At 40.1% G+C, this 22186-nt stretch overlaps 1 protein-coding gene and 1 pseudogene across 2 annotated transcripts in view; one reads left to right on the plus strand and one right to left on the minus strand.

The window, feature by feature from the left end:
• NFE2L2 (NFE2 like bZIP transcription factor 2) overlaps positions 1-22186 on the plus strand; it is a 149131-nt gene that overhangs the window by 67075 nt on the left and 59870 nt on the right. The gene's annotated exons all lie outside the window — the stretch shown is intronic.
• On the minus strand, positions 3047-3495 carry LOC125910896 (60S ribosomal protein L30-like; annotated as a pseudogene).

Below are 22186 nucleotides of genomic sequence, written 5' to 3' on the forward strand. Positions count from 1 at the left end.
TAAGTCTAACCATCACGCTGTACACCTTAAACAATGATGTATGTCAATTATATCTCAAAAATACTGAGAAAAAATAAATAAAAGACTTGAGGAAAAGTGGGTTCTCCCAAGTGGGTTAAACAAGCTCCTTAATGCTATTACCTCTCCCTGCTTATAGGCACAACCACTCTTGAAGTTTGTTTTTTCATGTAGAGCAATTGATGTCTCAATCTGATATACGGTATTATACAAAGGAGGTTTTAAAACCAGTTCCCTAGCTTTCGTACAGTCAGACTTCTCCCTGTGGGGTCCTTCTCTGGAAATTATGGGGTGGCCACTAGAACAATAAAATATGTCTAACGCAAAATTCTCAATTACCTTGTGCCTGAATCCCTGCTCTTCCCTTTGACGTTTGTATATATCCTTTGTTCCCTAATAATATCAGGTGAAGTGGCTTGTGAAATACAACTCTTTTATTATTCAGCTCAACTTCTATTTCATGTCCTAATATCTCTGGACCATTAGGAAAATTAACACTGGTCATTTCAAAACACACTGAAATGGTCATTTCCAAACCAGACTACACAGTTTCAAGATCTTACATAGTGCCGTGGCCCCTAGAATGGGATGGGTATCTTAGCTGGTGCTTAATTAGTTCACAATGATATGTCCAAGACTGATATATGTTGTAGGTGTCCCATGGCCCCTTTATGTCTAAGAAGCTTCTGTTGTTTCTGGGTCCCCTAGAGTTTTAACCAACTGCATAGATGCACCTGACAGCCATTCTAGGTTCTTCCAATTCCCATTTGCCAGGCACTCCTCTAATTACTCTATATGCATTGTCCTATTTAATCCTCATAATAATCTAATATGATAGTACCTATTTTTATTCACATTTTATAGATGAGGACTTTGAGGTTAGGTAATATGCTCAAAGCTCTCCTATCTCGTTAGGGGTAAAGCTTTCTCTGTGGATTGATTCCCTTTACTCTTTTGTGTGAATTCTCATTAATAATTCATTTTCCCACTCTTGTTCTGCCTCTCAGATCTTAGAGAAACCCCTTGCTATCATTTCCACTTGCTTTCAAATTTATCTTTGCGAAGACCCAGCATAGCAAGACACGCTAGTCATCTTAGTTAATCTCCTTATTCAACTCACGAAGCAAGTATTTCTAGGCAGCAGCTATATGTTCAACATAAATTCTGATGACTAATGTGCAAAAGAAATACAAGAGTCCCTTTCATAGGAAATACAAATGTAATTTAATTTAATTAGAAAGAAACCTTAGCTCTTCAATCGTTAACTGTTAATTTGACACTTGGGACTCAAACATACAAACAGCTATTGTTGTTTTTGATGGTTCTTTCTTCTGGGTCATGTCCCAGATGTAGCATAACTCTCTTATGCTCATTTGAGAGCTACTAAACCCCAAAGGGCCCACCTCCACCCACAGTCCTCCTCAGGGTCCAGTGGGTCTCAAGTCTCAATTTCCCATCTCTCTAATATGCTCAAGGTTTCCATAGGGATTAGAATGAGGATGAAATCTTTAAGAAATTCCAAGTGCCATTTTAGAGTCAATGTAGTTTTGATAGGTTTTAGGGATGACTCTGGAACCTAACCACTAAATATAAGCTCTTTATGGAAAAATAGGAACATATTCCCCCAAAACAAATTTGGAATCCAATCTGGTTACACTTCTTGATTATAAACCATGTTAAATTCTTCGCATTTCTCAGATACCTTAAGTTGTAAACCTGGCCACTTTATTTTTTTAAATTGTTTTTTTTAATGTTTGTTTATTTTTGAGAGACAGAGAGACAGAGTGTGAGCAGGCGAGGGTTAGAGAGAGAGGGAGACAGAATCTGAAGCAGGCTCCAGGCTCTGAGCTGTCAGCACAGAGCCCAGTGCAGAGCTCAAACTCGTGAACCGTAACATCACAACCTGAGCTCAAGTTGGACACTTAATCTACTGAGCCACCCAGGCGCCCCTAAACCTGGCCACTTTAAAAGGAAACTTCTGATATTTTCTCTATTCTCAGACAGAAATAGATGTTTCATTCTGGACACCAATTCTCAACTTAAGCAAATTAGTGCTTCTAGCTACTTGAGGGAAAACAGAGCTCTCTGGTAGGAATCATTTAAGACTTTACAGAAGTGTTTTACAGAGTTCTAATTACACTTATTTATCTCAAAAGTAATCCCCAGTTAGCTGAATGTAAGATGACCTACGGTGAAAACTAGTTTTACTGGAACATTTTATTCTGTATTTCTGTGACCATGAGTTTAGTCCTAGGGAAAGGAAACTCAGAACCATTTGCTTCTCTCCGTCATGTAGGTCTGGTTCAGGAGCCTGCTCAAATAGTCCATGATCCTGATGGAAAGCAGAATGTCAGGGCTTTATAAGAAGAAACATAAAATTCCTGATCCCAGAGAGTGATCAGTTCATCTTATTGCTTCCTCCTCAGATGAAGAACAATTTCAGTAAGATGAGATCCCTGAGCATAGAATCTGCAGGAAGGGGAGAGTACTGAAATGGAGGATAACCTTAAACTTTGTCCTGAGGAATTTTTAAGTCTCCATCCACCTCAGTTTTGTTATCTGTGAAAGGGGGTCTTGATACCTATTTAACAGGAATATTATAAGATCAAAAGAGTTATGTGAAACTCCTCTATGAAATTTAAAACAGTATAAACCACTACAGATTTTGAAAATTCATTTTTATATTTCCTTTGCTTTTTAACCTAGAAAATGCACTGATCAGCCATAATGACCCCATTACCTATTTTAAAAGCATTGCTAGACTTTGATGATGGTGGGATGATAGTAGCAATAGCAAGAAAAACAGAAAGAGGAGTATGAGTGGTGGGGTATGTGTGTGTGCTGTCCCCTGTGCTGGATTTTCTTTGTGTCGCAAGACTTTCTGTGAAAGCTGTCCTGTGTTCAAAGGGAAATGAACACAAATTAGATGGGCAATCTACTCAGCTATCAGAATTCACATTAATCTTACCACCAAAATAACTGTCCATTGCAAGTTCAGTTCACTTTTTTTTTTTTTTTTTTTTGAAAAAAACAAGCTCTGGCTGGTTTTATTAAAGAAAAATTTTACAGGATTTACTTTCCACCAGACTGTTCTGGCATGCTTCTAATGATAATACAATCACCTGGATCAATGATAGCCAGTGTGCATACTCTGTAGTATTTCCCACATGTTGTGCCCAATTCAACATTATTCCTACTGTATCTGTGGCCAACATGGCATAATATTCTATTTCAGATTTCCTCAAGGCCGGGCAGTTGTTAGTGAGGATGACCAGTTTCGCTTTGCCATGTCTGACTATTCAGAGTCTGCTTGTACCCCAGCACATACTTTCCACTTTCCATAATGAATTGAAGCCTAGAGTTAATCACCTCCACTGACTTTTTGTCTTCTTGGTGGCCACCATCTTCCTGCTTTAGGTGTGGGATGGCCCCAACCGAGAGCAGCAGCCAAGATGGCTGGGAGTGAGAAAGGGTCATTATTATTTTCTGAAATAGCCATTTTTATTGCTAATAGTTGCATAGACTTGTGGAGATTTCATTTTGCTTTGTTAAATTGGTTAAGATATCTTAAATTAGCCGTTAGATAAGAGTTTACCTTAAGAATGCTGTTTTAAGAGATGAGATAAGTTCCAATCTGGAACCAAGAGTGACCTAGAACAGATACATCTTTCCAATTCCAATCCAATGGAACCCTTAGGCTGAATTCTACCTCTTAAAAAAAAAAAAAAAAAGGAGGGGATATAAAGGTGGAGAAAAGAAAGCTGATAAATCACTCCCTCCAGTTTTTGGAAGGAGGTAGATCATGCTTCCACTCCCACAAGGCTAGTGTTGGGAACTCCCCATTTTGGAAGATGAGGCAGATCTTGACATGAAAAAAGTTTGAAGTAGTGTCCCACCCTAGAAAATAAGCTAAATTAACTTCTTAGAGTACACAGTTAAGATGTAAAAACAGTAAATACCTAGCACAGTCAAAGGCTTTAGAAATGCACATATCTCTTGGGGAGCAATTTAAATTTCAGAACTCTATCTTTAGAAATTGGGGTGCTGGGGGGCTCAGTCGGTTAAATGTCAGATTCTTGATTTCGGCTCAGGTCATGATCTCACCATTGGTGAGTTTGAGCCCTGCATTGGGCTCAGCACTGGGCCTAGAGCCTGCTTAAGATTCTCTCTCCTTCTGTCTTTGCTCCTTCCCCACCCACACACGCACACGTGCCCTCTCTCTCTCTTTCAGAAGAAAGAAAGAAAGAAAGAAAGAAAGAAAGAAAGAAAGAAAAGAAAAGAAAAAGAAATAATTAAGCATATATGCAAAGATTGAACTACCAGGCAGATCATCTCAATTATGTCCAGTATTTTTTGCCATAAGCATCTTTGCCAAAGACATCTTTGCCACCAACATTTTTGCCCTGTAATAATTGGCTATAAGGCAATTTTGCCATGAAAAATAAAATAACTGGTTGACAGTTTGGTTTCATTTCTCCATTGGCAAAGTTTCCATTTTTATATTATATAAATCTTGGCTAGCTCTCATAATGGTCTGAAGAGTGATGAGTAGACATAGTGGTCTTAAGATAGTAGATGATAAATACATACATCGCCTTATTAGAAAATATGGTAACAAAACTTACTAGAAGTGTGAAATAAGAGAGTATAAAGCCAGACTGCACACTACACTACTAGGAAATGATTACATATCAGTTACAATGATAACAAAGTTCAGTTACAAATGCATCCCAGAGTTAGCATTTCTTCCACATTTCCCATGGAACTTTGGAACATCCATCAAGGGACGTGTGACAATAGGTGAAGAATGAACATCCATGTAGAAGGCTTTCACAACCCAATACAAAGCTCAGTTACAAATATACATCTTAGTATTTGGAAAACCGATACCTCTCTTAAAGAAGGAAGAAATTAATACATAATTTTATTAGTTTTTTCATGTTTCATTATGTCCTTTTCAATATCCCTTTTTTCTTTTTCATTATTTTATATTTTATGACAGAATTGCCTTATAGTCAATTAGTTATGCAGTGAAAATGTTTGTGGTAATGCAAAGATGTCTCCAGCAAAGATGTTTATAGTGAAACTACCTGGAACACATCAAAGCAATATGCATCATACAGGAATAGTAAAAGCAACTACATATCCAATAATAAGAGTTTAGTTAAATACATCCAGATGATGTGTACTATTTGTATTTAATGTAATGTTATAGATAAATATTTATTAATGTGATAAAGATTTCTAAAATTTTTTAAAGACAAACACAAGTGACAACCAATATGTACTCAATGGTTCCAATTTTATAAAATAAATAATGTGTGAATATAAGTATGGTTTTAAAAGCTCTTAAAGGGCTTCTGGTTCAAGATAGTAGACTGAGAATATGCATTTAATCCCCTTTTGCTCTCCAAATCCCACTAAAATTATTTTATTTTATTTTAAGCTTATTTATTTATTTTGAGAGAGAAAGAGCACGTGTACAAGTAGGGGAGGGGCAGAAGGAGAGGGGGAGAGAGAATCCCTCTCTCCTTGAGGGGCTCAAATTTACAAACGGCAAGATCATGACCTGAGTTGAAGTTGGATGCTTAACCAACTGAGCCACCCAGGTGCACTTTTTTTTTTAAGTTTATTTATGTATTTTGAGAGAGAAAGAGCGTGCACCCCATTAAAATAATTTTAAAACACACATTCACAAAGAACACAGTTTATAAGAGTGCAAAAAGTACCCCCTGCCCCCAGCTTCATTTCCAATGGGCTTACTCCTTCTCTCAAAGTGGAAAGAATCCAAGCAATGAGACGAGAAGATTGAAAAAGATTCTTACTTTTCATTTCATACTTTCTGTACTATTTGAATGTTTTCATTAATATGTGTGTATTTTTATAACTCAAAATTACTGAAGGATAGATGCAAATGTATTAATACAGTAGCATCACATTTAGCATTTACCTCAGCTAGGATTCACCTAAACTTAGTAGAGTTGGTGGTAAAAGAGAAAGAATAAAGGAAAGGGGGAAAGGAGAGAAGGAAAAGAGGAGGGGAGAGTAAGTGAGAACCTTTTAAGTGGTACGGTGATTTCTGCCTTACCTTCCTTTCAGTTAGCTCAAACTTAACCCAAAGTAAATATGAAGGAAGTAATATGAATTTGATCCATTTCTGGTCTCATGTGCTTTTCATGCATTGAGGATCTAGTCATGCTGAGTGTGATTCTAGTGTTAACAGAACCTTTTATATTTGTTTGTTTGCATTTAAATAACATGGCTTATAAACACAACTACTTCATTAGCTGCTCAGCTGAGGAAGCAACATTCTGTTCCATCACTGAACGACTTAGGGTATTTTTCAAGGATAATTATCATTCCTCCCTGAATTTAGAAGTCAATTCCCAAAACTATGGAAAGCTACTGCAGAAATTAGTAATCAGTGGTGGTAGTAAGGTGTATTTTGTTTTCTCCCCCTCTTTTGTAATATTTTCTATTTGAAATATGAGAAAGTCTTCCTTTTTAATAAGGAAACTGTATTTGAAAAAAATTGTAACAGTACCTAGCGCTCTCATCCCACCCTCACCTGGCTGGTGGGCATCCAGTGGCTCCTCTTTCCCAAAGGCAACAGGTTTCATGACCCAACTTGAAGAGCTATCTCCTTTCCTCCTGCTGCCCCAAATGGAGCCCTTTTTTAGTAATAAGATGCTATAACGTACTAATTTTATGCCTTACAAAACTCACTCAACTGCAATCTGCATCAATGGTATATGTAACTAGTCCCTCAATTTCTTTTTCCTTATATAAAGTGCTTCATGAAATTCTAAGAAACTCAAATTTATATTCATCAGTAGGAAAATTGTTTTTGGGGGGGAATTTGAAAAAAAACATAGAGAACGGCATTTTTAGCAGAAACATTCAAGAGGCTACTACTTTATTTTATAAGTTAAAAAGTCATCCAAGAAACTTCAGATAGCATAGAAGAGGAACTCACATACCGATGATTAATCTGTTGCTTCTGCCTACAACATTGAGCAATCAGGGTTGGGCTGTCCCCAAAGAACAACTTTGAAATCCTGGAAGGGCAATCAAGCACTTATCTCAGAGGCCTATGGGATTGCCAAATCCTTTGGATACTTTAGAAGTTAGAGAGGAAGAAGCAGCTGAGCACTGTCTGCTCTTTCGGGGGGCCAAGCCCTGATGAAATCTGTCCAAACTGATAGCCTGGCCAGGCTTCAGGGTTAATGGTTCGGGTCTGTAGAAAGCAAGACTCCAAGACTGCATGTTCTCTGTGGAGGATAGGTACTTGGATAGGTACCTAATCGCAAATCAAGGATCCAGTTTTAATCCTTATTCTGTGATGCAAAACACTTTGCTTTAATCTCCCGGACTCCCTTTATTTTTATAGATTTAAAATGGAAAGCATACTCTTTACTTATTTTGCATATTGAGAGGCTCCTTATGGGTATATAGTGCTGGAGTCCCAAGGTACCATAAGCTTTAAAATACATATTTTAGAAAAAGGATAGAACACTCTATAGCAAAGTTATTGGGCTTTTGTAGTGTGGGAGGTAGCAGACAAGCAGTTCCTGATGAGCCCAGTGGGAAGCAAGCCTGGAAACATTTTCATGTTCCTCTTTAGCATTTTGCAACTTGTTTGCTTGTTAAATTAATACCTTGGCAACAACAATCTCATTTTTCTTGCATAGAATCCATCTCTAAGAAAACGTACACCTAGAAACTGTCAACAACGATTTGCTTACCAGGTAGAGTGAACCCATTGACAGTGTTGGTACGGATCAGCCTTAATTCTTTCTCAGGGCATTGAAGCAAAAGACACAGGGGAGTAGCTGTCAGGGGTGTGCAGGTGAATCCCATTCTGCCTGACGGTCCACAGGAGGCCTGCACCACAGCCACCTCCCCTGTCATCTGATGTTAGGACTATGGGGAGTGCTTTACAGTAAGCTCAACTGAACCATATTCTAGGAATCTCAAACAGCTACAAGTCCAAATAAAAGTTCTGAAAATCCTTCTTGAGACAAAAGTCTCTCTCCTTAGATTTACTGAGATTCCTGACCACACCCCAACCTGGGCCTCTTTGTTCATCACCTTCAAGATCTCAGACTTGCTGCTAAACCACTTACTTAGTACCCACTCACACCCCCATACTCAATACATCCTGTCTAGGACATACCATCTATTGCACCATTTCACCTAAAACTTACGATATGCTAAAATTTCTTTCCAGCTCAGACCGTGCTCAGCAGCTCCACTGCCATTCTCACCACTAGTCCCGTGTCCCATCCCTACCAAGCCTACTGGGATGAGCCTATCCTGGATCTCCATGCTCCCCCATCAGCCACTTCTCCCTACCCCACTGGCTTCATCCAGTCAGTGCCCACTTGAAGGAGGCCAGAGTGTAAACTCTGCGAGTCTATACCACTCTTCTTTCCCCTTAATCACATATGATAGACCTCCGGCGTGTCCCTTAGCGTCTACAATACTTGATAATAAAAGAGATGCCGGAGGCATAGTTTCTACGCCTCCTGATCTTTAATTCCTCCTTCTTCCCCTACTTCTGAGATGGGGACTGACTAGGGAGATACCAAATTGATCTGGAGAGGATGAACTAGATATGCTCAGCTTATGGAGCCTGGCCTCCATGAAAGGACATGGAATCCTAACCTACCCCTCCAGCTGTGATATCCAATTTTAAGCTTTAAGCATCTAAAGCAAGAACAGTTGTGAAAATACTAGCCTTCTTGTGAGAGCGAGATCAAACAAGGTCATGGATATGAAAGCACTTTGCCAACTAAACTATTTGAAACAGATAAATCACATTAATAATTGTAGTGATTCTTTTCAAAGGGAAACAGCCAAGACCTTGAGTGAAAAGTCAAGTACATCTTTTCCTTGAGGAAAAGTCAGTATATCTCCCCTCTCCTGCCTCCTTCTCCCTGGCCGCACTCATCAAGTTCCAACACTCACTGCCTTCTGTCACACCCAAATCTCCCACTCCTTTTTCCTCACGCAAGTTTCCACCCACCCTCCAGCACCAGGGGAGACTTCTCCACTAGCTCCACTAATTCACTATTGTGAATTATAGAAATTCACAATAAGGCATGAATGAGGATTAATTCTTCTGGAATATATTTATATATTAAAAGAATTTGTTAATTGAAAGAATTTCATATTGTTGGAATAGTCTGTAGAGGAAAAAAGAGAACATGACTTTTTATGTAGTTTAGGTTTATTTTTTCAGATTTTAAATTAATACATGCACTAGTCAGCAGAAACATATTCATATTTTCACCAAAAAATATGTGCAAAAATGTTCACAGGCACATTATTCACAATAGCCCAAACCAGAAACAGCCTGAATGCTCATCAGCAGAACAGATAACACGTAATTGAGTCACAGAATGGAATACAACATAGCAATGAAAATGAAGGAACTAAAACTTTACACAGCAACGTGGACAAATCTTACAAGCATGATAGTGAGTAAAGGAAGCCAGGCACAGATGAGTACACACCACATGATTGCATTTATATAAAGTTAAAAGGTGAGACAAAAGGAATCTCTGATGTTAGAATTCAGGACTGTTCACCCATTTCGTGGGGAGGTGATAGTGACTAGGCAGGAGACACAAGGTAAACTTCTGAGGTGGTAACGGTGTTCATGGTAATGATGTTCTGTTGCTTGATCTAAGGATTGGTTACATAGTTGTATAGATTTTGTGATTCACTGAGCTATAAATCTATGTATGCACGAATACATATGTAAATTAAACATGCATGTTTTAATTTAGTATGCATACATGTTATACTTAAATGTAAGTATAGCATGTGTTAAAAGTTTATTTAAAAATTAGCGGGGCGCCTGGGTGGCGCAGTCGGTTAAGCGTCCGACTTCAGCCAGGTCACGATCTCACGGTCCGTGAGTTCGAGCCCCGCGTCGGGCTCTGGGCTGATGGCTCGGAGCCTGGAGCCTGTTTCCGATTCTGTGTCTCCCTCTCTCTCTGCCCCTCCCCCGTTCATGCTCTGTCTCTCTCTGTCCCAAAAAAATAAATAAAAACGTTGAAAAAAAAAATTTAAAAAAAAAAATTAGCAACACACGTTTACTGTATAAAATCTAGAATATAGAAAATATATAATGTTAAATATAGCTTTCAAGAAAGGTAAAATCATGACTCATATCAATATAAAATGAGCCCACATCAAAGATTTTATTTAACACATTAATTAATGTGTTACAACCAATAAGATGTTATAACAAGTTCAAATGGATTTGATTTATGGAGATTTATATTATCTACCAGACAAAATTCATTTGCATTACATTAATAAGAATCATTTACACAGCTACAACAGGATATATTTGCATTACTATCTATTTTCTACATGTTAATTTCTTTCTCTACAAAGTTGTAAAATAATCTAGCCAAGAACAATGAAAGCAGAAATAACCAGAATGGATGAACTAAATTTCACTCACTAAATTTCAAAGATTTTCTTACAATACAGTAAAACCAAAACAACCTATATTCCTTCTAGTCAGGGATAACATATACAAATTTTGTGCCATATTTTTTAAGATCATGTGAGAATTGTCTTATATCTGTAGCAAACTTAACCTAACTAAAAACAAACAAACAAACAAACAAACAAAAAAACTTACTTAACTGTTTCCATTTTGAGGACAGATTTTTCCTTAGTTCCAGAAAGTATTTGTTCACATTTCTGGTTATTTCCTTAGTATGCTTTCTTAGAAGAAAAAGTACTAGATCAAAAGATTCATCATCTTAAGACGCTTGATACATATTGTCGAATATTATAGAAATACTTTGGAACACATAGTTGGAGGAACCTAACTAGGCTACCTGTGTATTCCAGGAACTACTCCTGCCCATAAGATTTCAGGAGTAAAATGTGTGTTTACAGTCTTGCAACTACCCACCATCTGCCCTCTTCTCCTTTGCTTTTGGACTTCACCAATATTGAGTAAAAACCTAGTCACTGACTCAGGAAAAAATGTGGGTTGGCACAGCAAACTACAGAAATCTCAAGTGCAAACACAAATCCATGACTACAAGAGGGCTGCCTGCACAGATGGCTTCATCTGTATTAGGTTATAAATCCCTTGAGGACTTTTCCAGAACACAACTCAAACCCCACTTCCTCCATAGGACTTCCTGTGTTCACATGTATTTTCTGATCTGTTTGCCAGTCTGCATTTAAAATATTCTATAAGTGATGTGTATTTATAGTGTTTATCGTTGTCTATTAAGTGCCAGGGAGTGGTATGCTAGGCCTGGAGTAAGTGGTAAGCAAAACAGATTTCTTCCTGGACTGTCCAAAAAGTCTGACTACCATACTTCTATAATATACAAGATATAACCATAGGCATGGAATGAACATCGTGCATTTTAATGTCAGGGTATTTATTGTTTTTTTGTATTTGTTGATTGTTTTCAGGAGGTAGGTCTTCTCTTTCCAGCTAGATAAGATGCTCCTTGAAGTCAAGGGCCATGTCTTTACTTCTCTGGCACCTTCCAAAATATTGAGCTTTTAGTAGGTGCCAGCAGAGAGCAAACTAATTGAAAACGTTAGTGCCTCTTGTCTGCACAGATCAAGCAAACTATTCCTTCCAGCTCCTCGATATCTCTTAGAATCTCTGTGGGAATAAGTAACAAAAGACTGGGAAACATTAATTTCTTATGTAAGTGATCATTTTACATTTTATATCTTCACCAATAGGTGGCACCATCAATTTTAAAGTTACATTTTATCTCGTTATAGCCCAAAATTCTTAAGTATGGAATTCATTCAGTAAATGTTTATTGGCACCTTCTATGAGTAGGCTGCCCAGCTGGCCACCACCAACAGTAAAAACAAAAACAAAAACCACTATAGATACACTTTTCATATTTCCTTTTCTGATATTTCACTGCCAGATTTCATCCTCATTTTAAAAATAACATCTAAGTCTTGGGTAATGACTCATAAACAACAGTTTTACAATTGTGTGTGTGTGTTTGTTCCAACTCAACCTAATATCTTATTTAAAACGAGGGAGAGTAATGCAAAGGTAACTATAAAGCAAACCAGAAAAATCTGGATGGGGGGGTATGGGGATTCAATCTGCAGCATTTAATCCATCTTGGCTTTTTAATTAACACAATTTACCACTTCTCAGTGAAAGGAACTTTTCTTTCCTTTTGGGAGATAAGAGAAGTATGATCCAGGCATTACAGAATTACTTCTACAGCTTCCAAGGCAGCACAGTCCCATCTGGAGATAATAAAAGGTCCCATTCCTCTCTGTTTATTTCATTTCAAAAGGTTCATTCTCTGGAATTGCCTGAGGTTGCAAACTGTAGCCATATGCCAGCTAGAGAGGGCTGCTGCCTGAGAACTGCTCAGGGAGTCTCTAGTCCCCAGAGAACTCGTGTAAGGTTGTCTCAGAGTAGAAACAGGTCCCTTACGCTCTCCCCAAAACATTGCCTTGTCCACAGTCTGAACACAGAAAAGGAGCAAAAAGAAACAAGGAGGAGGGCTCAGCAGGGAAATGCAGTATTTGGAACTGCAGTCTTTGTATGAAACACCATTATCATAGTCACTAATTTACCCCCCTATAGATGAGAGAAAGGGAACATTTGACCAAGTCTGTTCCTCTTTTCGCTAAACTTCTTTAAAGTGCGGTGAATGTCATTAGCTACATTGGGAGATGCAAAGATAGGGCACACAAGGATTTTTGCCATCCAAGAGCTCCTTGTCCAGCAAACCACAATAGTGTCTTGTATAGCAGCGGTGAGAAGTAGGCTCTGGGGCTCTATTCATTTGAACCCTGGCTTCCCCACTTATGCATTGTTGAGTAAATCATTTAGTCCCTCCATCCCTCCGTTTTCCCAACCTGCAAAGCGGAGATAATGTAGTTACCTCATAGAGCCATTAGGAGGATTAAGTGAAATAATGCATTAAGATTTTAACAAGGGATGCCTGTTGTTAATACAAGTAACTTCAATACAAAAGGAAACGTTAAGTGTCAGAGGTCTAAATAAAGAGCTACAAAACCTCAGAGGCTGGAGCAATAAGTTTTCAGGGGCCAAAGCAGAGCAAAGCATTCATTGATGGCTTTATGAAAGTGGCATTTTAACTGAGCGTCGAAAAATAAGTAGTATTTGCCAATGAAGAGTTGGGAGAAAGGAGGGTCCCAGAAGACGGACTATAGACAAAGATGGTAGGGAAAGGAGGTGAGAAAGGGAAGTGTTCATAACAGAAATAGTAGTTCAGTTTAGCTGGTGGGAGGGCACATGAAAGAAAAGTGAATGGTGAAAAAGTTAGCTCTGATGATAGGTTGGAGTCATGTGCAGTGCATATGTCAGGCAGGGGAGGCTGGACTTTATACTTTGGGCCATAGGAAGCCACTGAAGCTTTTTTGAGCAGAAAAGTGGCATGCTCACAACCGTGCATTCACAACTGAGTTGGCAACCATGCTTGACGTGCCTTGGAAGGAAGAGAGATGGGTGTGTGGCAATAGTTGACATCTGCTGAGTGCTAATGTACAATCCATAAAGTGCTAATCCTTACTGATAGTAAGGAAGCCAAAGGTGGTTGGGAACTGAGAGAGAAAAGAGATAGGAGATATTGGAGCAGTTAGAATTTGCTAAATTTGACATGTATTGCATGTGGAAGACAAGTCAGAGAGAAGTATTTGGCTTGGGAAAGTAAAAGTAAGGACCTAGCAGGTCTGGAGGGAGAAGCTTAGTGAGTTCGTTTGTTGTCGTATTGAGTTTAAAGTAGAGAGACAGGCAGTGTGTCCAGGAAGCTGCTAGAAATGTGGACCTTGAGAGAAAAGGCCAGGTCTGGAAAGATTTTCAGATGCCTTGCAAGGTTATGCCAGTAGATGGCAAAACAGGAGATTGGATCAAATTACCAAGAGGGGGTAGACCCAGGGGCAAAAGGCGACCTAGGTGAGTGCTTGGGGTACACTCCTGTTGGGGAAAGAGAGAAGGAAGTAGAGCCGGAGGAGAGACAGTTGTTGAGAGATGAAAGTTCTAGAAGAGAAGCAGATGCAGAACAGATCATTTCAAGAGAGAGGAGGAAGTCACCAGTTTCAAATGCTACAGAGAAGCTAAGAACAAAGAATGAGAAAAAAGATATTTAGATTTGGCAACCAAATGGCTACTGGTGATCTTTCAGTGAACAATTTTATTGGAGTAGAGAGAAAAGCAGCTGGGTTGTAGAGTAGGGTAGAATCAGGCAGACCTGGATTCAAATCCAAGTTTTCCTACTTATTTTGTTTTGTTTTTATTTGTGGGGAGAATACAAGCGGGGGGCGGGGGGGGAGGGGCAAAGATAGGGAGACAGAGGATCTGAAGCAGGCTCTGAGCTGACAGGATGACAGCAGTGAGCCCGATGTGGGGCTCAAACTCACGAACCCGCAAGATCATGACCTGAGCCAAAGTCAGACATTCAACTGACTGAGCCACCCAGGCACCCCAGGTTTTCCTACTTATTAACCTCAAACAGGTGACACTGCACAAAGGGAAATGCTACAGACCTTTACAATCCTTTTGCAAAGGATTGTAGGATAAAAAATCACCTACCTCCTGTAATGTTTTTAGAAATTTAAAATACAGTTTTTAATCATGTTATTTATTTATTTATTAATATTTATTTATTTTTGAGACAGAGAGAGACAGAGCATGAATGGGGGAGGGTCAGAGAGAGAGGGAGACACAGAATCTGAAGCAGGCTCCAGGCTCTGAGCTGTCAACACAGAGTCCGACGCGGGGCTCGAACTCACGGACCGTGAGATCATGACCTCAGCCAAAGTCGGATGCTCAATCGACTGAGCCACCCAGGCGCCCTGTGTTATTTATTTTTTTAAAGTAAGCTCTATGTCCAGCGTGGAGCTTGGACTCAAGACCCCAAGGTCAAGAGTTGCATTGTTTACCTCCTGAGCCAGCCAGGTGCTCCAAGAAATTTAAAATACATTTTATTTGTTTGTTTGTTTGTTTGTTTATTATTTATTGTTTATTTGTTTATTTTTATTTTAGATATAAAGAGCATGTGCAAGCAGGGGAGAGGGGCAGAGGGGGGGAGAGAGAGAGAGAGAGAGAGAGAGAGAGAGAGAGAGAGAGAGAATCTTAAGCAGACTCCACGCTCAGCACCGAGCCTAGTGCGGGGCTCAATCCCATGACCCATGACCCAAGCCAAAATCAAGAGTCAGATGCTCAACTGAGCCACCCAGGCACCCCTAAAATAAATTTGAAATGAAGTAAAGCAATGAGGCAAAGTTTTGATTTCAAACTATGAGCTCTAACCACCACTCCTCCCTTGTCCAGTGGAGAATCTCTATGGTGCTTAGTTCAGTGTGATGAAAGATTGCTCAGGCTCAGAGAGGGGCAAGTTATTGTTGGAGACAATGAATTTGCAACATAACCGAGTCATCAAATTTCACTATCACCTTATTAGCCTGTGAACAAGAGCAGAGAAATTAGATGATGCGATCTATCAGAGTTGGGATTGGCAGGATTGGCTATACAGGGAGGGCAGGGGTGATGGAATGAGAGATGTTGGTCAAAGCCTTGTTAAAATGTCTCCCTATGAAGCCCAGAAAGCATCGTCCAGCCTTGTACTGGTTTGATAGGACTGCCATAGGATAGATGGCTTAAAACAATGGAAGCTTATACTCCTCCAGTTCTGGAGGCTGAAGTCCCAAATCAAGGTGTTGGAAGGGTTAGTTCCTTCTGAGGACTGTGAGGAGGAATCTGTTCATGCATTTCTCCCAGCTTCTGGTGATGGCTTGCATTCCTTGGTGTTCTTTGGCTTGTAGATGCATCACTCCAATCTCTGCCTCCACCTTCATGTACGTCTCTCTGTCTACACATGGCCTTTGTGTAAAGACACTAGTCATGTTGGATTAAGGTCCCACCGTACTCTAGTATGACCTCATCTTAACTGATTACATCTGCAATTGTCCTATTTTATGAATAAGGTCACCTTCTGAGGTACTAGGGATTAGGACTTCAACATATCTTTTTGAGGGGACACAGTTCAACCTGGGAAAGAAGAATAATGTGAGGTAGGGGTGAGGGGGAGAATGGGGCCTAGTGTGGGGCAGAGGTACAGGTAGAATTTTTAAACACTAGGGGATGATGGAGGGGCTTTTGGCCTCAAATGGGTCTTTAGTTTGGTATGACTATATTGGTTTATACAGTTTTAATTCTACCTCTAGCTTTAGAATATCATTTTTTAGGGGTGCCTGCATGGCTTAGTCAGTTGAGTGTCCAACTCTTGATTTTGGCTAAGGTCATGATCCCAAGGTCATGGGATTCAGCCCCACATTGGGCTCCACACTGAGCATCGATCCTGCTTGAGATCCTCTCTCTCCCTCCCTCTCTCTCTCTCTCTCTCTCTCTCCCTCTGCCCCTCTCCCCACTCATGCTTTCTCTCTCTTTCTTTAAAATAAAGAAAAAAACAAAAAATGAAAATAAAAAGAGCATCACTTTTTTAACCACCAGGAATTGACTTGGATATGTGAATTAGGTGCTTTAGCAAATTACCAGTGTACCTGGACCTGGTCCTCTGCAGAAGCTTGGGATGCTACTCTGGTTGGAAGCGGGAGGCTAGGAGACTTGTCTTAAAGCTATGTTTTATGGCAAATGGGTCATATCTACATAGTTTGTTGTTATTTGAGGTGACCTGGGGTTAGAAGAGCTGATGGAGGGAAAGCGGACCATACTTCCAGCCAACCTGCGGACTTCCACTGATCTCTAGTTTATCCTTTCGTTTTGCTGACCTTTCAAGATCTATTGTAACTAAATGAACCCAAATCTGTTAGTTGGAAATGGAACCAAGACTACATGATTTTCATATTCTCAGACTCTCTTGCTGGGTCCTTGCACATCAACAGAGAGAGAGAGAGCACTGTGTGAGTTAACTTTTCTAGTACAGTAGTTCAAGCATCGTGGGACAGCCTGTAACAGCCACAGTCTTGCATAATGGTGACACAGGCCTTGCTACCCTTGGAAAGTGGATGAAAAACTGTACAGAACATAACAACACAACCTGTGTTACAACACATATTTGCAACATCTTATGAAAACAAGATATACGTTAAATTAAGTATACTAGAATGGTTGCTTCTAGGCAGAGGGAGGAGAATGGGAGGAGGTTTAAATAAAATGAGGTTCAAATAAAAATCTCATTTTTCTATTATTAGATAGATAAAAACAACGAGGGCCTTGCAGAGACTGATGAGGAGAGGGTACTAGGGATCAAGGAATGTGAGAATTAAGTAAAATAATCCATATGAAGTGCTTAGCACAACATCCGGCCCATAGTCATCCTAATTCTCATCACCATCATTTCCTTACATGGCCAACACCATTCGTTTAGTAAGAGAGATAGCTAGAGATGGTTTTCCACAATGAAAAGACAATGCTTTCTCTTATACTAATTCTACCTCCAGCATTTCCGTTTGTGTAATATTAGGCAAGTCACTTATTTCAGTGCCAGCCTCCCCAAACAAGCTTCCCATACCTGCCACCAGCATTAAATCTCACTCTTGGCCCATCACTCCTTTGGAGGCTCCTTTGGAACCCCCACTCTTAGTTCATGTTAATTATTGTGACAGGACCGAAAGCCAAGACCCTCAAGGAAGTCACCTTGGTGACTTTGCCAGGCCCCTTAGGCATCCGTGCCCTATAACACAAACCCCATCAATGCAGCCTACAATGTGTCGCCCAAATATGGGGTCATTGGGAACTGTCGGTGTTACATGGAAACAGAGGCCCAATCGAGATGGGATAATCTGGGTCACCCACCCTTGTCTCAGGGATTCTACTTATCTTGTTCTGACTTTGTATTTTCTATTTTGTGTCAGAGTTACCCCAGACTTGCTTTGTGTCAGGTACTACTTCACATGTATTCTCTCATTTAGTCTTTTTAACAACACTGTGAACTGTCCTCCTTACCATTTTGTGGATGAGGAAAATAAGGCACAGTGATTTTGCGTAATTTACCCCAGGTTACACAGCTAGTTAAGTGGCTAATCTAGTAGCTGATCCCAAGCAGACTGCAGCAGAACCCGGCTTCTGTACAGCCTCTTAATAATTCTTAGGGAGTTTGGCAGTTTGGGTCAAAATGAAAACTGGACGTGATCTTTTTTTTTTTTTAATGTTTATTTTTGAGAAAGAGAGCTCACACGCACAAGTGGGGGAGGGGCAGAGAGAGTGAGAGAGAGACACAGAATCCGAAAGCAGGCTCCAGGCTCTGAGCTCTCAGCACAGAGCCTGACGCAGGGCTCAAACTCACAAAGCAGGCTCCAGGCTCTGAGCTCTCAGCACAGAGCCTGACGCAGGGCTCGAACTCACAAACCGTAAGATCATGCCCTGAGCTGAAGTCGGACTCTCAACCGACTGACCTCCCAGGCGCCCCTGGCCATGATCTTTAACCCAGCCATTTAACCTTAACGAATTTATCTGATAGATTGGTTTGACTTGTTGTTTGAATGCCTATAATAACAAAAGGAAAAGTAAACATCTATTTATAGGAAACTTGTTAAGTAATTTATGCTACCTAACTGCAATAGGGTGATGCAGACTCATGAAAAAAAGTAATGCAGCTCTGTATGCATTAATATGAAATTATCCACAAGATACAATCTTGAGTGGAAAAAAACCCATAATTTGCACAATTATGTATATTTTAAAAAGATTGTAAAACAGTATATGTAGCATGCTATCATTTTTACTTTTGAAAAAGAGATGGACACACACATACGTATACACACACAATTGCAGTTGTATCTACAACAAATATCTCTAGAGGCATCTATAAGAAATTGGAGCTAGGGCTCGTCTCTGATGAGCAGAACAGGACTGGAGATCTCCTGGGAGAGGCAAAATTACTTCTCACCCTTTTGTACAAATACATATTTTAAATCCTAAATGTTTATTGCCTTTTCAATAATTATTTCAATAATTATTTGAGAGGGCGCAAAAAAAGAAGAAAGACTCTGAGGTATGGAGGTTTCACCCCCTTCTCTGAGGTTCCAGTTCATTTCTGGTTTTCTGGTGAAACATAGTTTAGCATTGTGGACTAGCATTGTTTGTGGGTTCGCTTTGTGGCCACTTTTGTGCTAAGGGCTTTGTGTGCCTTTTTGCAGTTAAACCACACAACTATACAGGTCATTTTATTTTACCACCGTCATACAGATTACTCTCAAGCAGATCTGAGTCTGCCATGCACCCTGAACAGATCCTCCAGAGGTAATAAAAATCTTGAGTAGGCCTCCTCACCCCTATCCCATCCCCATTCTACTCAGTTGTTAGGGATACGGAGGGTCTCCTAGACCAGTGATTCTCAAATTGTGGTCTCCAGACCAGCAGCATGGTTATATGGGAACTTGTTAGAAATGCAAATTCTCAGGCCCTGCCCCAGACCTATTAAATCACAAAACTCCAGAGGTGGGACCCAGGAATCTCTGAGCCCTCCAGGTGATTCTGATATAGATTAGAATGTGAAAACCACAGTCCTAGGCCTAGGGCTTCACCTGGCAAATGTAAAAAATAACCAATGTCTGAGTCTTACCCTACCCCAGAGATTATGACCTAATTGATTCACCATGTGGCCTGAACACAGGTTTTTCCAAGTCTCCTGGATGATGGGAAACTACTGTGACCTAGACATTTGAAGCAGCCACTGGCATCTGGGAATGGCTGATGGCACACTTACAGCATAAAAATCAAGCTGCAGGGATTTGCAAATACGTAAGAGCATCACAACTTCCCCACTTTAAGTCCTATTCCCTTCTCCAAACCCAGCACCTAACCCAGGAGACAGAGCCATAGGTGGGCAGTGCTGTTTGGCTAAGCAGATATGAGCTTAGTGTGAGTACTTTAGTAATGTTATTTACTTTGACCCTATATAAATGCAGTCTTTAGTGAATGTTGAAAAGAGGCAGGAGAGAAAATATCAAATTGTCCACAAAATAATTGAATAGAGGAAATGAGATCTATCTATCATCTATCTATCTATCTATCTATCTATCTATATGGCATAGTAAAAGCCTAATATAGTAGCTCACTATTTCTTGGACTTAACTATTTTGTACTGAAGGTCACATCATATCACATAGTATATCTCCAGCACACTAGGCGTTCAATTGGCATTTGTCTAATAAATGAATCCACTAATTAATAAATGAATGAATGCTTACAGTTGAAGGAGAGGCTGATTCCGTCTTTGACATCTACTGCCCAAGTTACTACCAATACTGTTCTGGGAGTGGAACATGGGAAACAAAAGTCATTGACAATAAATGGGCTAGGATCAGGTGAGAGAGCTGAATGTCACTCGAGGAAGACTGTAAACCCAGATAGCGGAGGAAAGGGCGAAGCAGGTATGGTGGTCCTAAGAGCTGGCAACCAAATATGTCTAGGTTTTCTCCCCCTGATATAGTGGGGATGGCACATCCCCACCTGTGATATTGGGATTTATAAGTAATATATATTTGGTCATTCAGATGCCTAAAATATATTTCTCATGTATCTGATCTTTGTCCACAGTTCCTGACTCACAGCTCCCAAAACCCTTGGAATTTGCTAAGTGATGCAAGCTACAGAGGTGTCTCTTGTTATGTTAATGAAGTGATTTTTGGACCTTACTGTATAGTTGGGGGCTGGTTGACAGGAAAGCCAACCCTGTGATTGGAGGGTTGGAACTTTCAGTTCCACTTCCCCTGCCCCCAACCTCTGAGGAGAGGACAAAGCCAGGAAGTTGAATCCATCTCCAATGGCCAATGATGTAATCAGTCATGCCTATGTAATGAATCCTTCATAAAAACCCAAAAAGAACTGGGTTCAGGTTAATAAACACGTGGGGGTACTGGGAGAGTGGCATACCTGGAGAGGGCATGGAAGCCACCCCCCTTCCCACAGACCTTGCCCTATGCATCTCTTCCATTTGGATTACATCTGTATCCCTTATCATATCCTATTATTATAAGCTGGCAAACGTAAGTAAATGTTTCCCTCAGTTCTGTGAGCCACTCTAGCAAATTAATTGAACCCAAGGAGGGGGTCGTTGGAACCTCCATTCTATAGCTGGTTGGTCAGAAGCACAGGCGGCAACCTGGATTTGCAACTAGAGTCTGAAGTGGGGAGGCAGTCTTATGGGACTGAGCCTTTGGGATCTGACACTATCTCCAGGTAGACAGGGTAAGGATTGAATTAAATTGTAGGATATCCATCTGGCATCAGAGAATTTGTTGGTGGGGAAAACACGTCCACACATTTGGTGACCAGAAGTGTCAGAAGTGTCCTCTGAGAGTAAAGGACATAAGCAGGGAAGAAAGAATAGGGAAGAACTGGGCTTTTTTTTCCTACTCAGGAAAGAAAAAACTTGAGTTTTTCCTTTGCACCATCCCTTGGAGGTCTCTGTGGCCATGTGACTTGCTGGGGTCACTGAAAACATCTGAAGTGTTGTCCTTTCTTTGCTTTAAGAGCCAGCGTGTGATCTGTCTTCCTTCTCTGTAGGGTGACCAAACTTTCTGGTTTGCCTGAGATTGAAGAATTTCCTGAGATGTGGGATTTTTAGTGCTAAAATCAGGACAGTTCCAGGCATCAACATTTCAGGCAGAAATCATTCCACCAACTTGGGTCCAGTCCAGGGGTGGGAGCAGTTTGAAGCAGAGCCCTATCAAACCAGAGACTAGGAACGCTGAAATAACTTACCCACAGACACATTTAGTGAGTAAGATCAGGGATGGATTTCAGACCACATCCGTCTGAGTTCAGGGTCCGTAGTCATGCACCACTCTACCCAGTCTTTATTGCAGGTATCTTTTTAAATTTTGTTTTCAGCCTTTGGAAACCCTGGTCCACAAAGGTAGGTGAAAATACCAACTTTGCTAAATTCATTGAATGGTGTTCATTCTACAAACAGTGATTCTACCCTACTGTATTAAAGGCTTTCTGCCTCAGTGTTATGGGTTACACAAGGATGAAGAAATGCTGCTATTTCTTTTCTCAAGAAACATATAATGTAGAGGGGAGTATACCAACTATATCACAAAACAGAAGCAGATAGATGTTATTAAAACATTTTATATACTTTTCTGTACTTGGCAAATTTATCACAGTAAGCAAAAATTACTTTTATGATTCTAAAAG

This window comes from Panthera uncia, assembly GCF_023721935.1.
Source record: "Panthera uncia isolate 11264 chromosome C1 unlocalized genomic scaffold, Puncia_PCG_1.0 HiC_scaffold_3, whole genome shotgun sequence".
NCBI lineage: Eukaryota > Metazoa > Chordata > Mammalia > Carnivora > Felidae > Panthera > Panthera uncia.